Raw genomic sequence first — 13,258 nt, 5'->3', positions numbered from 1 at the left:
GATTTCAACACTGTAACAAACTCATAAAACCCTTAAATTTACTTGTTGGTGCAAACATCTATTTAAATATAATAACCGACTAAGGTGAGTACACTTATTGTAAATAAAGCACATGCGTTTGTTAGACTTCGCTTGCACAAACCCAAATTTTATGAATGATCTTTATACTTTGAAATATCGATTGAGATTAAATATTATATGTATAGTTTAAGACATAAAAAGCAGACGCAGTGAAATATTCTAGATTGGGGAAAAAAATAACTGGACATTAACAAAAAAAACTTAAGGTTATCCAACAAAGATACATAAATACTCGAAAACATACAATTTGAATCAACACAATTTCACATGCATATATATGTTTAATTATAGAATTACACAAAATGGATAGAATTACATATGTCGTTGTTTATATTTTTAATTTAAATATTTTTTACGATTTCTTATACCTACAGTTCATAATACAATGAAAAATAAATTGTACGTGTGTACTTATTAACTTAAATTTATTTCCAAGAGATTATTCGCAAAAGTTGGAAGATTATTACAAAAAATAACAATTAGCTATGATATGGAATGAAAATATTTTTTTAAATTATTTAGTATTTCACTTAGATAATTGGTTCTTTCTTCTCACTGAGGTTTTTTGTTGATGTTTGAGTAGTAAAAGAACGCAAACCTTTTTAGATCTAAATAAGATTTTTACAAACTATTTCAACTACAACATGTTGATATGATTAGCAATTAAATTAAATAAAAATCGATGTTCTACCTGAGATAAAATGAAACATTACGTAATAAGACCTCTAAATATTTAAACCAATGCATACTATAAACATTAAAAAAAAAAAAAATTTTAATATGTTCATTTCCAAAGTGCTATTTTTCGATCACAGATTTTTCTTTATGGAAACAAAAAAATCTAAAAATTACCTAAGTTTGATATGTATCGTAAAAATTAAAAATTAAAAATGTCACCAGCAACGGCCGCGATCCGTAAGTTTTATTTTTCTGAAAAATCGATTTAGTGTTTTAATTTGCCTGTATTAATTATTGTCTATGATTTTTTACATTAATTAAAAAATCTGAAATCTGTTTCTGTTTAAAATGTCAGTGTCAAAATGAATTATGGCGCGCTTTTAACAACTAGTTTTTTTGACATTTTTATTTGAAAAGTGTTCTGATGCTATTTTTTGAAAAATATTCAAGCCCGAATTCCCGCTTAAAAGTAATGTGAGTAGTACTTATCTACTTTTTAAACTAAAATATGCTTGTTTTTATTTTATATTCATGTGTTCAAAATAATATTACCTTACTTTAAGTTCAAACACTGATGAAAACATTCAAGTTTTCAAAATTCTTGGTTGAAGTAATTTATTATAGAAATAAAAAACGAGTGATACTTAAACCCACAAATTAGGAATAACTAGTGACCGGTTTCATTGCTTTCGCAATATCAACGAGCAACGATTCCGTTCATGGGGGCACCGCCAAGGAAACTTATGTCCTCAGAAGCGGTGTGCGGTATGTGGTGGGCAAGCTGCTTTCGTGACATCCTCCCTGTCTCGAAGATATCGCGAAAGCAATGAAACCGGTAACTGGGCATTCAAAGTTTGTGGGTTGAAGTATCATTCATCTTTTATTTTTATAAAAAAGCACGTTGATTATTAAAAAAATGTAGGCACACCGAGTTTTGTATACCCATAACAATAAATTTTGTTTTAAAAAAATATTTATCGTGTGTTTAATTTATGATTTATGGACAACAGGATCAAATTATTGAAAATTAATAAAAAGTGAACGTCATAGTATATCATTTAAATGTATTAAAAAAAAAAAAATAGCTTTTGAATTACCCAAATATTTTAATTTTGGGACCATTTCCTTTTAGTCATAAAAACCGTGTTAGAAAATGGGAATCAGGTTGTGGTAGAGCAGGATTCAAACCTCGGACCTCCTGATTCGGAGTCCACGACACTACCTCCGGGACCACAATCTGTTTAATGTTGTCTGGTAACTACAAACAAACAAACCATCACGCCGTTTCACCGTAAGAGTAGGCAGAGAGGATAGAATGCCATATCACTCTGTCTTTGCATGCAGATCTCGCTTCCTCTACATTCATGCACGCTCGCCGATAATTCCGACTTTTGACATGTCCATCTTCAAATGTTTGTTGAATTTGGTCATGCTGTCTGTCCAAACCAACGCAGAGCTCCTTTCTTGATTTTGTCAATAATGCTCATCTCCGCCTTACATAATTTACGTGTTTTATCACACATTTGCCTGAGAGATCTCATTTCAACAGCATTCAGCCTGCATTTATCCCTGTTGTTCCAAGTCCATACTTCGCTCCCATACATCAGGTTCGGTACTAGGACTCTATAGTGAACTGCTAATTTTGCCTTTAGCGACAAACATTTGTCAGATATCAGATAGAGAGCGGGTGGGATATATAAGTTAAAGTATATTCTGCATACTTCAATATGTAATTAATCAAACATTATTTTAACAATAAAAGTAATCAAATAATTTTTATAAAAATTTAATAAGTTCAGTGCTAGAAACAGGAATGTACATGAGTTATGCATCATCATTTAAAAATCAGCAGTAACTTTATGTTGAATTTTCTTTGTTGACATTTCCCACCTTGCCTACGTCAGATTGTTTGAATTGATACAAAATAACCAGATATGTTGTTATAGCACCACCAACCTGTGAAATGAGACATAAATTATAATTTTATTAAAATTTAAAATATTTTTTATTTATACGAATAATTTTATTTCCTTATTACCAGCCTCACTAGGTAGCCCTGTATCGAGGCAGGAATTTTACCTTTTTTCAGTCGAGTCAGTGGGAATTCAACACACTATATTATAAATAATGTTTTCACCTAATTGCTCCGATAATACATCTTTTTGTTTCAATTTTTGATTCCCTGAGCTTCTGCGGCAAGTCGTTGAAGACTCTCGGTTCTATGATTAGGTGACTTCGCTGTCCGTACACTGTTAGGAATTTAAGTACTTTGAATAGCTATATACCCGATGACCTCGTTTTTATCTGCTTAAAAGTAGGCTTTGTTTTAACTTTTATGGCTGGGTTATGCTGCCTCTTATTATTTTAAATACACACATAGGTGTTTAGTCTATTTGCTATTTGTATCATGCAGCATTATAATAAGCATATGAAATATGACTACTTTATTTCATTTAAATTATTTATTGACAATTCTTGATGGAATTCCATTGTAATGATGTAATAACTTATATTTACATATAAGTTATTAATTTAAAAAATACTTAGTACACTTCCACTTATTGATTCTGACCAATTAGCGCTTTCACCCTCTAATGGGCATCTTCAGACTGGTGAATATTATACAGATAATTTATATAAAACTAAATATTATCTTAAGTGTAGGTACATTTAAAAACAAGTTGAAAAAGATACAATACGCAATATTTCAATGGAACAGTGTTTCCGGTGTACTTTAAGAGAATCTTCTATTATATGAAAAGTATTTATTGTTTTATTACAATGTACAGGGTCTAACTAAGGGGGCTAATAAGGGTGAGTTTTTAAATTCTATCTGCTGATTTATTAAAATTCTATCGCTATTATTTTTTATCCTATTTATTTCTAAAATTTCCAATCTATCTAACTTTTGACCTTTATGTCCCATATGTAAAATTTTTATGTTTTTTGCTTTATCAAAAGTATGTATTCATTTAAATGTGACGCATAGTTTGATATCTATGTGAAGCTAAATGTTCTTTCACTCTATATTTAATAGCTCTCCCGCTTTGTCCTATATAACCAGGACAAGTACATGTTAGTTCGTATATTCCGCTATTTTCAAATTTGTCGACCTGATCTTTACTATTAATTAATGTTTGGCCCAAAGATTTTTTATTATAAAATGAAACTAAAAGGGTGAAAGGGTGCATTAGAGGGTGAAAGCGCTAATTGGTCAAAATATATAAGTGGAAGTGTACCAAGTATTTTTTAAATTAATAACTTATATGTAAATATAAGTTATTACATCAAATATGACTACCTTTCTGATTATCGTAGGCCACTGAAGTGACTCAAAATTAGATAGCGGAGAGACTATCTCTCCCTCTCACTTCTGTTAACTGTAATATAATACATAATCCTACGCTCCTATATGCCTCTTGAAAAATTTCCACGCTTATCAGCTTACAGTTTATCTGATCTTGATCTCTCCTCTTTTCCTCTCCCTTTATATCCTTTCCCCATTGAATATTAGTATCAATAATAATTCATTTATACTATACAGTAAAACTCCAATTATCCAGATTAATGAGTGCCAGATTTTACTGCTTTTGAAATAATGCAGGGAATCGGAATCACAATCACAAACTAACTTAAACATGCCCGGCAACATTAATTGCACAATTTAATTAATAAAAAGATCTCCTTTATTTCTTATTTCCTGATATTTGGCAATCCGGATGACTGGAGTTTGGATTGACGAAGTTCTACCGTATATGCGTAGTGCTAGTTTTAGTGTTGTATCTATTTCATTTAATTATTTTATTTTTATTGCATACGCTTTGAAACTGAAATGAATTTTATGAAACCCGTTTTTATTGGTTGGTTGGAAGAAATTGCCATTTGCCATTAAGCTCGCCAATGTACAAATATGTATGTACGAAAGGTTAAATGAATAAAATATAACTTTTGATTCCTTCAAAAGCACAGTTTCTGATTTTGGTATATACGACATAATATTATATTCTAGTAATTAATTGATGGCGGCCTTCGTGGTGTAGTGGCTAAGGTGCTCGAGTCAGGGTTAAGATGCAAGGTTCCGGCTTCGATTTCCGGTGAGAAGACAAAAATCAAGATATGATTTTTCTCAAGCCTGGGTGTTCTGTACTGTAATTCACCACTATAATCGGGTCTCCTGGCCTGTTGTAGTTTAAAAATATATGCCGTGAAGCCAATATTTTTAGGAAATTTTTGTAAAATGTTTCACTAATACTAGTAGTTTCTTTTGGATTTAAAACTAATTCAAGTGTTCAATAAATTATATTAATTGTTTTATAAATCAAAGTTTTTTTTCTACCTGAGATTTTTTACATTAAAATCACAAAAAATAAGTTTAATCAGCACTAAGATCTTTGTAGATAGTTAAATACTTTGTCAATAATGGAGGACGCTGGCGTTCTTATAGTTTTTCTAACACAGTTAAACAACATTGCAACCTTTCAGTAGTCAATTATTACAAAATACACCACTTTTAATTTGGGATTGCCAGCGTTAAAATTGTCGTATTTCCAATATTTACCGCTGCGTACTATTTTTTGACGGATTATTTTTTTATATTGGTTCCAATATGTGTAACAATTTCGATACTTAATATTACAACACTGACTTAACAGTAACTCATTTTTATATTCTTTAACAGCTTTGCTGCATTACAATGTGAATATAATTCCGTGTAGTGCACAACCTATGGAGAAATAGAAATGCTGCCTTTAATACTTACAGACAGAATGATTGAATAGTCAAAATGAAACATGCCACATGCTGTAACCGTTATCTTCTGGTGCAAAAGTTGCAAGGAATAAACTTTCAGCTGAAATACAACAAATGTTTTTATTAGGTACTGATGATTTGTATTGTAGAAAGTGGTTAGTAGTATTTATTTAGGTAAATGATTACATTTTTACTCCATTCTTCATGACTGTTGCTATTGTATATTCTGTGAATTAAAAGTCCGGAAAGCTTCGACTGGAATAAAAAGATAATATGTTTTATGTACTAGGTGTTAGTTTGTTTGTAGACCAATACTGGATTTTGACCCTCTTCGAATTAAATTTAAAGGGATCAATATCTCAATAGAGACGATTGAAGTAATTGTTGGTTAAACATCTCAACCAAAACATATAAATAAAATGAAGGAATTAATGGCGAATGTGGAAATATAGGCATTTGCGAAGCTTTTGGCTGGTTTAAGTGATCACTTTACACACTGCGTAGCATTCACTATTTGTGATTTCGACAACTGCACAACTTTCATATATAGTCAAAGCAGGTGCCTTTTAAGGTGATACTAAACAAAAATATGAAACTAATTATTCATAGATGGCGCTTTTATAATTTTTTATTGAAAAGTGCAATTTTTACGTTTATTTTCAATGGAAATTTTACAAAACTTGGTTTGCAGAAACTTTACACTATATTGATTATAACAAATACTATTAAAATATAATTTAGGTCATTTTCTTTAAAAAAACTTATTTTTTGTTTTGTACACCATTTCATGAAAAGGACCGAAATTATATTGTTATGGTATTTGTTACAATCAATATTCTCCGTACCATACCAATAAAAATATTTGAATTTAGAAAAATTAATTGTATTATTAAAATCTTTAAAAAAGTTTTCATTCACGATTTAAAAAAAAAAATATTAAAAACTACGCTTTCACAAAAATCCGCCATGATTGATCATGAAATTCGTGACGTCAAGATTCATGTTCTACAATGTTTGGCATTTTCCCTTACTATTTGTATGGGCCCTTATTGTCACGTGGTTTTTACGAGGGATTTTGACATTGTGAATTACCTATAATAATACAGGGTGTTCTTTAAACCCTGTCACATCCGAAACCACGATGATCAGTATGGGCAAGAAGACATATGAGCATATTAAAAAAAATATTAAGAACGAAGAAAATATTTTAAATTAAAATACTTAAAAAAACCAAATGGTTGCTTACTTCTGCAGGAGAGAAGCGAGGGGGGCGCGGCCGTACGATCGACTGTGTTCTTGTATTTAAAAAATAAATTTATATATTATTATTTGTATAAACATGTTTATTCTGATCTTTCCGGTTGTTAATTTGTATCTGTTATTCATTGTTTTTATAAATGTAAATAATATTATTAAGTCAGTATAAATATAATCTTCACCAACAAGCTACAAAAAGTTGCTTGGTGGGATTTTAGTTTTAGTAAAAATATAACAAGTGAAATTTTTTTTAAATTGTAAAAATGTATAATTATGCTATTAAATAAATCAGGTTCCCCTCTCCTCGTTTCACCCTTGCAGGAGTAAGCAACCATTTGTTTTTTATTTATCTTCTATTTTTTAAGATTTTAGTCATTCTAAAAAAATATTTTAATGTGCCAATATGTCTTCTTGCTCCTACTAATCATCGTGGTTTCGGATGTGACAGGGTTTAAAGAACACCCTGTATATTCGTTGTGCATTTGGGTACTATACCGTATTTATAATCTTGTCTTCCAGGCATAATACACAAAAATAGTTGTAAAATCACTAACGCGGATGAAATAATATACGACGGTATCTTCATACGAAGTACGTTCTGGAATGACAAAACGTCAAAATTTAATGTGAATCGTGACGTATAAGGGGCGTGGCCAATGCAATAAAGCGTTTTCGCGGGAATTGAAAATTACAAATTAAAACATATTTTTATGCTACTAATAAGTACAATATAGTTTTTTAGGGAAATATCACATACTACGAAAAACGATAAAAATATATGAAATGGATTTCGAATAATTAATTGTATTTTCAAAATCCATTGGATATTGTGGAGAAATGTTTTCATACATAAATTTAAAAGAAAAATTGTAAAAAAATACAACATGCACACAACGCGACATGTTTGGCTTTGATAGTTGTGACGTCAAGATTCGTAACAATGTTCTAAACAAATTTAAATGGTCAGGAACAAATAAACATGAATCGTGACGTATTAGGGGCGTGGCCAATGGAATGATCCTTTTTGCGGGAACTCAAAATTTCAAATAAAAAAAAATAAATTATGCCACTTATAAGTAACAATTTTTTTTACTGGACAGTATTGCATAGACCTTTATTACTTCAAAAATGTAAAAAAACGTGGTATTTCCCTATTACGTGTAAATAATTTATATTTAGACATGTACCGTATTTTTCGGACCATTAGACGCACTTTTTTTACTGAAAATTCAACAAAAAAATTATTGGAGTGCGCCTTATCGTCCGCAAAATACGGTAGGTATGTATTATAGCAGATAAACATATAAATGTTAACAAAACTAAGGTACTATATTATATTACATCGTCCTATACTACGAGAGAAAATACTAGAATTAAAGCCCACACTTACGCGTGTCTTCATAACGAACCCGAAGGCACTACGTCATGTAAATGTACATGTTAGAAATTGTAAGTGATTGTAAATACCTTGGCTTAACATTTGACAGCTGAATGGTCACATGTTATATATGGTCTGTCTTACTGTACGGTGTAGAGGCGTGGACTCTAAAAGTTAATATTATAAACCGCCTTGAAGCATTTGAAATGTGGATCCACCGTAGAGTGTTAAGAATATCTTGGACCGATATGATAACCAACAATGAAGTATTACGTAGAGCCAATACTAATAGAGAACTATTCACCACTGTTAAGCTCCGTAAGATTTCATATTTTGGCCATGTGTTGAGAGGTGATAAATATGCCATACTTCAGCTTGTCATGAAGGGGATGATCGAGGGACGTAGAGGGGTCGGAAGAAACAGCTTTCTTGGCTTCGAAACATCCGAGCATGGACCAGGATTAGAACTGTGGAGGAGCTGTTTCGCACTGCTTAGGATAGGGAAGCTTTCTCCCGAGTGATCGTCGACGTTGGGGGGACCCGACATGACACGTGAAGAAGAAGAACATTTGACATAACTTTCAACTTTGAAAATCACATTAACATCATCTGTACGAGGCTATGTATGGTAAAACTTCATCAGCTGAAGAACATATTACCTTTAAATTACTTAATTTAGTTTACATAAGTCTTGCAGAATCAATTATATCATACGGAATTCTGTCTTGGGAGGAACTCGCAAGTAATACGTTGATAGAATTTACAATCTTCAGAAAAGACCTCTCAAGATAATGACACAATCCTATTTAAGCATTGTGGGGTACTTCCGGTGAAGCAACTTTACCACTTTAAGCATATTTAATAATAAAGCATTTTGATGAGGAAAAAACCCCGCTCAGTCACCAACATGGAACATGATCGATAACAGCCATGAAACTGGTAGAGTCTAGAGCACAAAACTTCTATGGAAGCAGGACGACAGAATATATTGTATCAAAGCTATTTAATAAGCTTCCCGCCGAGGCAAAGAACTCTACCAGTTTGCAGCAAAGGAGCAAACGATTGAAGGATTTACCTCATCAAGAATCAAAACTTCAAGGTGTAAAGTTGTGTTTATCCAGTCCAAATATATTTGTTTTGTTTAATTTTTACAGTGGTTATTTTTGTTTGTTGGTTTTTGTGTTTATTTGATATTTTGTGATATACTAATAAAAAAAAACATGACCAAGAATATAAAAGTGTTAGTTTAAAAAAAAATAATAGTTGCCTCTTCAGAGATGTTGTTTGCACTCCTGATCAGTAAAAAGTGAAGTAAGTTATAAAACATAACTCCGGTTATTGTGAGAGCTGTTATTCTCGCACTCTCGTCCGGCGATATGAGATACAATCGCACTATTGTATTCACGAATGTTTCTGTCACCATCAGAAGCAATATTACGGAGTATATTTTGTTCAAAGTCACCGTGGCAGTTCGCAGGTCATTTTGGATGGAGCACAGAGTGTGAATTCTATGCAGAATATTCTCTTTATTGACAACAAAACACTTTTCGTGTTGGTTTTCAGTTATTTCACTCCGAACCTTCGCGCTGACGAGTTTTATTGTATGGTCGTTTTTCTTGTTCAGCTTTCGCAGCGCGTCGTTTATCAGATTATACCTGTAGCTCAGATTGTAAAACCCCAGCCAAATTTGCATCACCGTCAACAGGTAAACGAACGTGTGTATCTCGCTCACGATATCCCACAGATCCGTGCCAACATTTTCCAACATCAGGTTGATTTCATTCATCGTGAAGAAAAAAGCGATCGACAACGAAGTGACGACCAGGCTGGTGTATGCCGCTGTCCTTAGCCGTTTGTAGTCCAGGGCTATTTTGTTTTCTTTCATTCTTAGATCAAGCTGAAACATTTGTTTGAAAAACTCCGGAAAAAACTTTCTGTTGTGAATGAGAGTTATGCTGCTTACAACATCCACAATTATAGGAAACCATATTTTGATTGCAATGATTATTATGTCGAATTCATTAGTTCTTTTATTTTGCATTCTCTCCATTCTTGGACTTACGTACAAGAATAGAATAGTGACGAGAGCGCTGTAGATAATATCCAGCCACGTAACCTTAACATTACTTATTCCGTTTTTTTTTCCGAATGTGTATGGAGCTAAGCCGACTACCTTAGATACTTTGTAAACTGGCATAATACTATCTAGCATATCAAGTTCAGTTTTATTCTCCATTTTGTAAAGTTCAAAGCCTCCAAATGATGTGGGCCAAGCTACAACAATTCTTTTATAGGGCAATTTGTTACTGTCATTAGTTATGCGAAGCTCACTCAATAAGTTTTTCTACTTAATAAATGTTGATTTACATCATTATATAGTTTAAACGGAATCAGTTCCGCGGAGTGTAATTTTTTTGCATTTCGGTAGTTTTAAAACGTGTTCGAATTTGTAATGTGATTAAGTTACATCTTTACGAACAAAAATTTTTTTTTATCAATATAGATAATTGAAAAAATTTCAGACAGTTATAAATTTCAAACTTCTGTTGAGGGCCAAAAGTAGTATGGAATATTTTTTTAAATAATTTTTACGTTCAATGCGATCCAAAAGACCCCTTTTTAGACCCCTTTCACTTTGATATCTAAAAAAAAACTTCCTACATCATCGGCTCACTCTAATGCTCATTATTGAACAATAGCAACAAAAAAAACAAAATATTAATTGCTTTACATACTTTTTAAGCCTCCCTCCAAACCCTTTTTAGTTTGATTAGAACATTATTATTTTATGTCTAAATAAGTAATTGTAAACATTTGGATGTAAGGAGACAGCTTGTCAGTACGTTTCGAAATTTAAGTGATTAAATAAGTTGATTGTTTGTCTATGAATAAAAAAGCCTGTTGACTATGATTATTGAAAGGGAGTCAATTAATCAAGAACAAAAATAGGACTATCAAGCTACATATTTCAGGTGGTGGAAATTTATGTATACTTAGGTATATGAGGCGTATACTTCCAATACCCGCCATCTTCTTCGTAGTAGACAATTTATTAGGTAAAATTTGCCAAAATCTCTACAAAAATCCGTAAGTACAATTTTTTTTTTTATAAATTTCGAGTTTTTATATCGACATGTTTTTAAAACATGCTTTTTTATCTTACGTTTTTTGAGTTTTAATATTGACATGTTTTAAAAATATTTATTATCTTTTTTTTTTTATGGCACTGTAGATGTGCTGGTTTGATTTATGATGTCATATGTTTATTTTGAACAAAAAAAATTTTCAGCTTAAGGAGACTGACCATGGCTGAAATTTAAAAGTAGCTGGATGGCTCTGAGTTATCACAATACGGAAGATTTATTGAACGTTGTGTAATATCCGGAAGAAGATTTTTTTATTATTATTATAAATATTCGCGTTTTTACCATTTACCCAAATCTTTAGATTTTGGCCGCCATTTTCTACGTGTTGTAAATAACTCGCTTTTAGAAAATGGTAATTAAGTTGTGGTAGAGAGGCGTTCGAACCTCGGACCTTCGCTTCGTGAGTCCGTGACACAAGCCACGGGCCACAATTAGGGTTGCCAACCCTCCCGGAATTCCGGGATCCATCCGGGAATAAGATTTTTCTTTTAATCTTCCAACTCCCGACATTCAGATAAAATCACTCGGAATCTATTCCATCATCATCATCATTCCCCTTTCCGCGCACCCCGTGGTGCATAGGGGCACTGCATTTGTAAACTGAGCGTAAAAATTCAGCGTATTTCAATCATCTAAGTAAGGTAAGGTGATTAGTCTTACGCTTTAGGTGCCAGTCCTGGGACAGTGAAACATGGCAATTTAAGCAGTCCACCCTGCCAGGAATCGAACCTATGACCTCAAGAATGATAGGTGAACTCACCAACTACTACAGAACAAGGCGGACTTATCTCCACCCGATTACCTTATTCAGGATAATAATAACAATAATAATAAATCTTTATTTACAATAATATACAATGTGATAAATACAATAATAAAACAAAATACCATATTATCTTTTACAGAATATCTTATTTTTTCTTTATGTTAAACAAAAATATTTTAACTGTCCATTATTTATTATAGGAGCAAAAATTCATTAACATTTTCTTGTATACCCACGAACAGGCCATGCCTTTGTGGGATTTTTTTGTTTACTATTTTTACTATCAATATGTATTTCATTGCTATGTAATTATGTTTTATTTTTTTAATACTCTGTTTTATCATTTATGTTTATAGTAAAAAAAAAAGGTTTACTTTCTGGTTCCATTTCACACACTGAACCGTATTTTCCATCCGCCTTTTCTGGTGAAAATGAATGAGGGCAAGGATTAAAAAGTTGCTGCATTTATCCATTAATCCCAATCTACTTACCAATATTTCGTTTTAGTTGTTATCAATTTTACCTCCCGGATTTTCGGTGGATTGAGTTGGCAACCCTAGCCACAATCCGGTTCAAATAGATTTAATAGTCGATATAAATTGTCAGTAGATTGTATGGTTGCACATATTCGTACATGCTTATGGCATTTACTTGTATAAGAATCCATTTTTACAGCACACAGAACAAGGATAAAAGATCCGAAATTCAATGTAAAGTATGCAGAGGGTACAATAGATCGGAGAAAAAGAAATGCATTTTTTTCCGATTGATCTGTTGTATTACGATCAAATTAGGTGTAATGGAGAGTATTTTTCTTTGGGCCTTAATTATAAACCTGGTATAAAGTTACGCCTAGCAGTGGTAAAATTAGGATGGGAATACCATCCTTATTCTACCACTATTATAAATATGCTATTCCCGTCCTCATTCTGCCACTACGCCTAGGTCTAACTTTATACCAGGTTTACATGTAAGACCCTAAATGTCCTTAATAGCTACCTAAGACATAGGCAGCTTAAGCTGTTTTATCTTCCTGCTTGCGGAACCAGCCTGCCAATGGTAATGTCAGTAGGAATAGCGATATCTTTACTTAACTTTCTCTTAGAACCAACAAAATAACAAAACGTTCGCTCTCATTTATTTTCCTCAAAAGGCTTACGTCTAAAATAAAAGATTTATTATACCGAATAGTTTATTGCATTT

General features: G+C 32.2%; 1 protein-coding gene across 1 annotated transcript in view; it reads left to right on the top strand.

Annotated features, from left to right (window-relative positions):
* The first annotated feature begins 1,098 nt into the window (after window positions 1-1,098).
* LOC148274736 (uncharacterized) overlaps window positions 1,099-13,258 on the top strand; it is a 181,203-nt gene continuing 169,043 nt past the window's right edge. Inside the window, exon 1 of the mRNA XM_088236721.1 lies at window positions 1,099-1,233. The gene's annotated coding sequence lies outside the window, so the exon portion shown is untranslated. The remainder of the gene's footprint in view (window positions 1,234-13,258) is intronic.

Source organism: Micrasema longulum, unplaced genomic scaffold (genome assembly GCF_059751315.1).
Source record: "Micrasema longulum isolate JH-2025_06_02 unplaced genomic scaffold, ASM5975131v1 h1tg001597l, whole genome shotgun sequence".
Lineage (NCBI taxonomy): Eukaryota > Metazoa > Arthropoda > Insecta > Trichoptera > Brachycentridae > Micrasema > Micrasema longulum.
The sequence above is the reverse complement of the archived record's forward strand: the minus strand, read 5'-3'. Positions and strand labels throughout refer to the sequence as shown.